This window comes from Heterocephalus glaber, unplaced genomic scaffold (assembly GCF_053883595.1).
Source record: "Heterocephalus glaber isolate CG9 unplaced genomic scaffold, H.glaber_assembly_v1.0 deba00001764, whole genome shotgun sequence".
Taxonomy (NCBI): Eukaryota; Metazoa; Chordata; class Mammalia; order Rodentia; family Bathyergidae; genus Heterocephalus; species Heterocephalus glaber.
This window is the reverse complement of record NW_028258461.1, coordinates 485,212-494,390: the sequence shown is the minus strand read 5'-3', so window position 1 is coordinate 494,390 and position 9,179 is coordinate 485,212. Positions and strand designations below refer to the sequence as shown.

The following is a 9,179-nucleotide window of genomic DNA, read 5'->3' as shown; positions in this document are numbered from 1 at the left end:
TCACTGGGGAAATCCCAACAAACCTTATTGCTCTCAGGCACAGATGAATACCAGTTGCAGCTTGGAGAAGGGCACAGAAATATAAGCCTATGACTAAAGGAAAGACACGGAGGAAGGTATTGTTGGCCCAGAACAACAGACACCCATTCAGCTGGAGAAGGAATAGGATCTAACAGACATCCCCACAGTAAGATAAAGGGAGACACAGAGGCTGCCTAAAACTGAAGATAAGTAGAACAATAAGTAACTCCTTCCAGCCTCTATTATCAAACTAACCAGCTTTCAGTAACACATAGTAGCAATCTCTTGCTGGTAGAAAGTCAGAGGAGGAGACCTGCAAGTTTAACGTGGAGCAGACATTTACATAAACTTATACAAAAGCAGCTGGCTGCCTAACTACAAAATAACACTAGAGGAATTTGAAGATGCTAAGGAACTGAAGGTAATCATGGCAACAACAAAACTCTGCTCAGCTCAGTTACCCAATAAATAATCTCTCAGTCACTCACACTAGAGATCAAACAAAAGAAAACCATGCCCTGTACTGGGCATACATATTATGTAACTTAGTTCCCACTGTCTTAAACAAAATATGCAGAATTTATCCCAAAATTTTGAGACATATGAAGTAAAACAATGCACTATCAATAGAGCAATATTAATAGAATAAGAAATCCACAGACCTAAACTCAGATGAGATTCCAGTTGTTGAACCTATCAGGTTGGAAAGTTAAAAATAACTTTGATTAGTGTATTAAAGTTACTAGCTAAGTAAGAGGACTGTATGCACAGCTGTATGGGAAATTTAAACAGAGATGTGGAAACTATCTGAAAAGATCAAGTGGTAAATGGTTGATATCCAAAATACACAAAGAACTCATATAACTCAATTGAAGAAAAAATCCAATTGAAAAATAAGTAAAGGACCTGAATAGACATTATTTTCTCAAAGAAGACACCAATGTGGCCAAAAAGTACATGAAAAGATGTTCAGTATCACTAATTATAAGGGAAATGCAAATTAAAGCCAGAAATCATCACACATCTGTACAGATTGCTATTATCAAAAGGACAAGAATAACAAGCATTGGTGAGCATGTGGGGTAAAGGAAATTCTTATACACTATTGATAGGAATATAGAATAATGCAGCAATATTGAAAATAGTATGGAGGTTTTGAAAGTAGAACAATTGCATGACCCAGTAAGCTCTCTTTTGGCTATGGACCCAAAGAAAATTATATCAGTATGCTGAAAATATATCTAAACTCCCACATTCATTCCAAAATTATTTATAATAGCTAAGATAAATGATCAATCTTAAGTGTCCATCAGTCGATATATGGATAATGAAACTATGGTATATATAAAAAATGGAGTATTCAAAAAAAGGAGGTGGGGTGAGGGGGTTGGGGTGTAGCTCAGTGCACCGTGTCTGCCTGGCAAGTGCAAGGTCCTGAGTTCAATCCCTGGTACAAAAAAAAAAAAAGGTAGTTTTAATTCGTGTTGTGTGAAAGGAGAAAAAGTTAGCACTCCACTTGAAAAAAGAAGGCTAGAGGGGTAACTCAGTGATAGAACATGTGATTAGCACTCACAATGTCCTAGGTTAAATTCCCAACACCAAAACAAAAAAAGATATCTTGCCATCAGTGACAACATGGATTTATCCAGAGGATTGGAAGACATTATGCTAAGTTAAATGCCACCAGACAGAAAAATAGATGCCACATGGTCTCACTTAAATTACGTTTGAAAAAATGTATAGAGATAGAGAATAAAATAGTGGCTATGGGTTGTTATGTACCCTGAATATACACAATAAATGTTTTCAAAGAAAAGTGATTATGTAGAAATAAAGAAGAAACAATAAAAAGATAAAAATATCTTTTGAAAAGCTAACTTAGTAGACTTAATGACCATAAGAAAAGAATCAATGAATTTGAAAATAGGACAACATAAGTTACCAAAACGTAAATCCAAGGAAAAATAAGACTATTAACATTGAGAGGATACATACCAAAATCAATTGTACCAAGCAAATTGTTCAGAAAACATTAAACTGCTCAGAAAACAAAGATAAAGAGAAAATCTTTCATTGCTAATTGGACATAAAATAAATATTAACAAATTTAAAAGAACTGAGTAATATAGATTTCTTTGACCAAATGAGAATTAAACTAGAAAGGAATAATGGAATAATATATGAAAAAATTTAGATATTAAATTATCCATGTGACAGAGGAAATTACAAAGAATATATAAAAATATTGACTCAAAAGAAATCATATCTAATTATGCAAATACCACTAAATAAGGACTTAAATGAAATTTTAAGTGTATGTAGTGATAGTAGAATATAAGAAATATCTTAATGCTACATGGAAAGAAGTAAAAGACAGGCGTTTACTTATGTCTTTGTTTTGGGTTTTCTAAAGACACAATCTCACTATTTATTTCAATTTGGCCTTGAACTATGCAGCCCAGGTTGGACAAAAATTTGCAACAATCCTCCTGACCCAGCCTCCTGAGTGCTGGGATTGCTGTTGTATGCCATCACACTTAGAGATGTGAAAGTTAAATCCTAAAGAAATGCACAAATAGAAATAAGAGCATGGATCAATAAATCGAAAACTGAAACAGAGAGAAAACCAATGAAAATTACAAGGTGATTCTTTGAGAGACTTAAAAAAATTGATAAATCATCAGTCAGATAAACTAAGCAAAAAAGATGTTACAAATTTTGTAAAAGGAACAAAATAGGATACTATATAGGCCATGGACACAATGAACACAGTAAAATCTCCTCAATTTACAAAAGTCATTTATGAAAAACTGTGACCCACATTCAGCTTTATTGTGAAAAATTAAACCCCTTTGCCTTAAGATGAGGAACATGGTAAAGAAGTCTTTTTTCACTTTAATTGGTACAATATAGCAACAGAGGAATTAAAAGACTTAAAGATTGGAGAAATAGAATAGGAAATCTTGTTCATTTGAAACAGTAGTTCTGAACTCATTTAGCAAAGCAGCACAATACAAAATCAATATTAATTTTAATTTTATTTCTATGTACTAGCATCAAATAGTTGGAAAATGAAACTGAAACCATTACTTTTAATAGAATCAATAGATTTCAAATGCCCTGAGAAATTATCTAATGAAAACATGTCAGTTCATGTAATATCAGCTTATGACAAACTACAAAACACTGCTAAGATATATTCAACAAAACACAATCAATACAGAAAATTTCTCCTACTGAATATACCAGTATCATTCAGATGTGATTCTTTCTAAATATGTCTCTAGTTCAGTGCAATACTTATCACAATTTCAGACTAAAATTTTTAAAATGGAAACAAAAGATACAGCCAAATCAATTTTGGAGAGGAAAATAAATATGCAGATTCAAGCAACTGGATCTAAAGATTTACTTTCAAGCTACAGTAACCATGACAAAGTGGTACTGGTGAAAGGAAAAACAATAAGTACATGGAAACATAAATAAAAGGAAAAACAATAAATAAGTGGAAGCATAATAGGTGCACACATGGTCAAAGTGTTCTCGACCAAGATGCCAGATCAACTCAATGAGGGAAAGGAATACTTGTTTAAGAAATTATTCACGGAAATCCCAGGTCCATATGAGAAAGAATGAACCAAAATGTCATCTTAATCCATTTGCAAAAATTAAATTACGATGGATCATAGAGTGGAATATCCAATCCAGAAGTATAAATCTAACAGAAGAAAACTATTTAGTATGTTTTGCAAGCTTAAGCCAGGAAAAAAAGAACTTAGAGAGCAACACTCACAGTACACACACACACACACACACACACACACACACACACTCTGTTTAAGGGAGTATAGTCCTGAACCTCATAAAAATTAGCAGTATCTTTTCATCAAAAGACATTACTAAGAAAATCACTAGGCAAGTGAGAATTAGAGCTCTTAGCACAAAACCAGTGTCTAAACTCCAGTACTAGGACACTTGATGGAACCTAGAATGGATTCCTGTAACATAAATCCACATCCTGGGGATGAACTAACCCCCTTCTGAGTGCCTGTCTGAAAAAAACCTCAGGGCTATGGAAAGGATTTATTGTTTCTTTTAGCCCACACCTGATAATATGCCTCTGTACCTCTTTTCTTTTTTAGGGCATCTACTAAAAATGGCTTACAATCGTGAATCTTTCCTGTCCTCTGAGATGTGTATGTATCTCCTAGAAGTCAGGAATGTCTTCTTAAAGACCTGAAAGGCATTTCTTTGAAATGTAATCATCAGGAAGGACAGGGCCCCTTTTTCCCAGTGTTGTGAGAGGATAGCATCTTGACTTTCATAATTTCCAGCTGACAGACATAGCTGGCTTAATTGCATCTACACTAACAAAACCTTCATAATTTTTCACTTGCATGCCTTTGCTTAATCCATCTCTTCTCTGCTCTGTCATTCTTCCTTTAAAATGCCCTGTCACCTATGTGCAAATTGGAACGGAGCTCAGCTCTCTCCGCTAATGTCATACTTATTGAATAAATGCATTTTACTTCCTTAACTAGTGTCCAGCTTTGTTTATCTTTGGTACAAGTAATAGAGTGGGAAAAATATTTTCACTACAAAATATTTTGTGTCCTGGTATATGAAAAACTTGAAAATCAAATACATTCTTGCAAAACAACATTATATAAAGTTTGCCTTCTGTACCCATGGAATCTATCATGTCTTTGGATTCAACCGAGGATTAAAAATATTTCTTTAAAAACAGCATGCATATTGAACATATACAAACTTTTTGTCATTATTCCTTAAACAATATAGTACAATTATATACTTAGCATTTACATTGTACTAGTATTGTAAATAATATAGAGATGATTTAAAATATATGGTAGGGTATGCCTACCTTATATACAAATACTACACCATTTTATATAAAAGATAAGCATGGAATTTGATATCCATGGAGAGTTCTTAAAGCCTATTGCCCATGGATTCCAAGGTACAACTGTATATGTGTTTGCATATTTGATATATGTTCTATATCATCAGTCACTAAAGAAATACAAAATAAAGCCCTAATGAGATAAAATTTCACATTCAATACATTCAGTATAATAAAAAAAATACTACACTGTATCTTGGCAAAGATATGCATTGTCAGTGGGAGTGTGTATCAGTCAGCTTTCCTGTTGCTGGGACCAAATACCTAATGCTCACAACATAAAGGACAAGAGGTTTATTTGGCTCACAGTTTTTGAAGTTTCAGTCCATGGGAAGCAAGCTCCAAGGCAGAAACATCATGGTGGAAGGATATAATGGAGCAATGCTGCTTACTTCATGGTGGTCTGGAAATAGAGGATAGGGAAGAGTACCTGCAGAAGATGCATGATCCCCTAGTCACCTACCTCCAACCAGGTCCCCCGTTCTAATAGCACATTCATCTAATCCACTCATAAATACAGCACGATCACAATCCAATCCTCTCTTCAGAAGTCTCTTAATCCTGTCAAGTTAACAATTAAAATTAATTGACACAGACTGTGAAATTGTACAAACTCTTGGAAAACAGTTTGGCAATTTCTTACAAAGTTAACATGCATTTACCCTTTGATCCACCAACTCCATTTCTTAGAATTTTGGGGGAAAACAGATGTCTACCAACTGACTTGCATAAGACTATTTATTCATAGCAGACTTGTCTGTAATAGTCCCAAACTGGTAGCGACCTTAAAGCCCATCAACTGGAGCATGGCTAATCAAATTGAGGTATATTTGTATAATGGAATGTTCTTCAGCCATGAAAAGAATGAAGTGCATGATGTTCAAGAATGGATGCATCAATATCTCATAAACATGACATCAAGTAAAAGAAACCAGCCATAGTGCATTTGTATGATTCAATTTACATAAAATATAAGAAAAATCCAAAGTAATGTTTAGTGAAATAACTCAGAGGGTGGTTGCTCCTGGAGGGATGTTGTGGAGATTGGCTTTGCAGAGAGTCAAGAGAACTTCCCGGGCTGATGGAAATTTTCTGTACTTCCATGATTGTTGGGAGCAATGCTACATAATTCTAGGGGAAAATCATTTGATTAGGCCTAGTTCTTCCGCCTACAGGCCAGCTATGGCATTCTGAGACATAATTCCATTTTGGTCTCGGGTCACAACTGAGACCTCAGTGATCCCCTGATGCTGTGATGCTCCAGGGCAAGGCCACAGCTGCGGGAGACACCAGGGAGGAACCAAATCTTCATCTGCATAGTTCCTCATTGTTCTTAGATTTCCACCACCCCCCAGTCTTTTGTTACACCTTGTTTATCCCAATGTGAAGTACTGAACTCTGCAATTCATTTTTTCCTTTTTTTCTCCCAATGTACTGAATGAAAGGTGCTGCAAGCTAGGGGTGCTTGTCTTTGCTGCCCAGAGCAGCACTGATCAGACCCAAAGCTCAGCTTCTTCTCAGTCTCATTTGTCTACATTTCCTGTAATTCGCTGTGTGCTGCCATGGCTCACAGGAGACTAGGACTTACTGCAGAGGTTCTGGTAACGTCCCCTTCCCCTGTTCCCTACACATGATGGTGATGGAAGTTACAGGGGTTCAAAAATTGTCAAAAGCATTGATCTAGACACTTAAGATTTGTGCATTTTATTGTTTGCCAATTATACCCTAATTGAAATAAAGATGCAACAGGTAATCAGGAGGCGGTTTTTCAAAAATGAAATGAGTGATTAAGTGTAACAACTTTTTCTTCATATTGGATCTTATATAATTCTCCTAAAAATTTGAGTATAGAACATGGTAAAATAAAACTTTTTAAAAACTTACTTATTTTGGAAAATACTTTTATTGGCCTGAAGTTTTTATATATTGCCTCAAATTGATTAATTTCATTGCCTATTTTTAAAGCAACATAGGATTGTGCAACTTTAAAGCTGAGCAACTTGGATAGGTCCTGAAGATTCTCAGCTGTAGAAATTTCATAATAAAATATACTTAATGAATGCTTGGGCAACGTATCAATCAAGTGAGATAATAATAATAGGTAACATATACTTATGGTTTATAATCAACTGGATTCTATACTTAAGTGATTTACAAATGTCAATAATTCAATCTTTGGAGGTAGCTACTCTTCCAAATGTTAACAGATTGTACTATGGTGATGTTAGCTACATTTCTCAAGAATGTAATGCCTATAAAGTAAATGGGCAGTATTTTATTTCAGCTAGTACCACATTTGTGCTTTACCACTGAATGGCATTTAAATATAATGCCTTATACCTCAAATAATACAAGTGTAAAACAGTGTGGTTTATTAGAAGTTTAGCAAAATTTTATTTTCAAGTTCAATCTTTCTGTTTCTTTTTTGGTACTGTGAATCAAACTCAAGGCCTCGTGCTTGCCAGGCAGGCACTGCACCACTGAGCTACATCCCTGACCCTATTAAGTTCAGTTTAACATGTGCACTAACTGTCAACTACCCTATATCGGGTAAGGTAGTAGGATAGGGGGCAATCAAATATGCTAGCCCTTCCAGTATATTTCCATGACTGAACCTAGTGTTTGCAGTATTTGTATACCACCATGAGAGCACAAACAATGCAAACTGCAAATGTGCTCCAAACCTGCACTGAGGCAAAGATATGGGAAACGACCTGTATTATTTTAAAGGGGACAGGAGGTGATACAATTAGCAGCTGCAAAAGTAAATGGGGTCTGGATCGTAGAAAGCCTTGACCACCTAATATATTCTGAAATTTGTATCTCGCACCTCAATGATATACAGACTTTTTTCTTTAGAAACTTTTCTTTCAAGAAAAAACTTATGCAAGATGCAATATATAAGAAACATCAAAGAAGCAACCATGGCTGAACTGGAGACAAGGGCACCTGTAGCACATTTTTGTTAGATTCTTGAATATTTTCCCTCCCAACCCCATCAATTTTGCTTGCCTTGGAATAAAATATTTCATCTCCCGTGCCTTAAGGAACTCATCTGTTATGAGCCAGAACAAATGTCATCTCCTTGTGGAACTATAGACCTTTCATAAAGAATACTTGAAAAACAGTGCTGTACCTAATAGAAAGTTATTGAAGAGTTTTAAACAGGTTAAGGGGTTTGGTCAGTAGGTTTTTTTATTTAGAAAAAGAGACGCAATCAAGCATGACTAAGAGAGACAATGATATAATGTAACAATAGTAGAAATAGAAAGAAGATAGGTCATAAATATTATGGAATCTTGTGACCTAATGAGATGCGAGATAATGGGAGGGAGGACTGAAGATTTTTGCTTGGGGAATCCTAGATATGGTACAGTTACCGGTGAATATTTTGCTCAGTACAATAAGGATGAAAACCATAGGTTTGAAGAAATAACTCATACAGGTGAATGGATGTCAAACAGAAAGCAGGAATGTAAAGTATTATCTGAAGCTGATACTCAGAATTTCATATTAGAAGCTCATTAATAACCTATTGCCATAATCCTGGGAGACAACAGTTACTTTGGGTAACAAAAAGAAGCAGTACTGGGAAAGTGGAACAAGGAATTCTTAAGTAAAGAGGTTTGCTTTAAATAATTAAGTCTGTTCATTTGTTCAGGGGTATATTTGCTGTGGATCTAGCCCTGAAGAAAACAAAAGGTAACTTCCAGTCTCTTGACAGAATTTGGGAATGGAAGAAGGGGAGGATATGATTTGGAGCAGGAGAATTTTAGTTTCCTACTCAGATGGCAATATCAACTGGTGCTATGCTTTCAACAGATAAACAAATTAATCAGTACTTTATCCCACCCACCCCCCCCACACACACACACAATTTAAAACTGATCCTAGCTTCTGAATTCTGAATTCAACACAGCTACCATCAATTCCAATGACACAGGAAAAAAACCCATTTGCCATCTCTGGTCTGGAAGATAAATTTCGTACCTACAGATTTAAGAGTCAGTATTCAGATATATAAGTCTGATTTTCAGAAGAGTGGAAAAAGGTAGAAATACATACTTTCCCTTGCTCAGTGCAGGGAAGAAATGGCAATTAGGGCCACCATGGGGAATAAGATATCATTTGAGTCTCAGATGTGTAAGGTCACACTTTATTCTTTGGAGAAAAGGCTCACACCTTCTATTTCTTTTTTAAAAATTTTTTTTCACCTTCTATTTCTTTACACTGT

General features: G+C 35.3%; 1 pseudogene; it reads left to right on the top strand.

Moving 5' to 3' along the window:
• The first annotated feature begins 1,502 nt into the window (after positions 1-1,502).
• On the top strand, positions 1,503-1,545 carry LOC147821087 (U6atac minor spliceosomal RNA; annotated as a pseudogene).
• Positions 1,546-9,179: the final 7,634 nt, after the last annotated feature.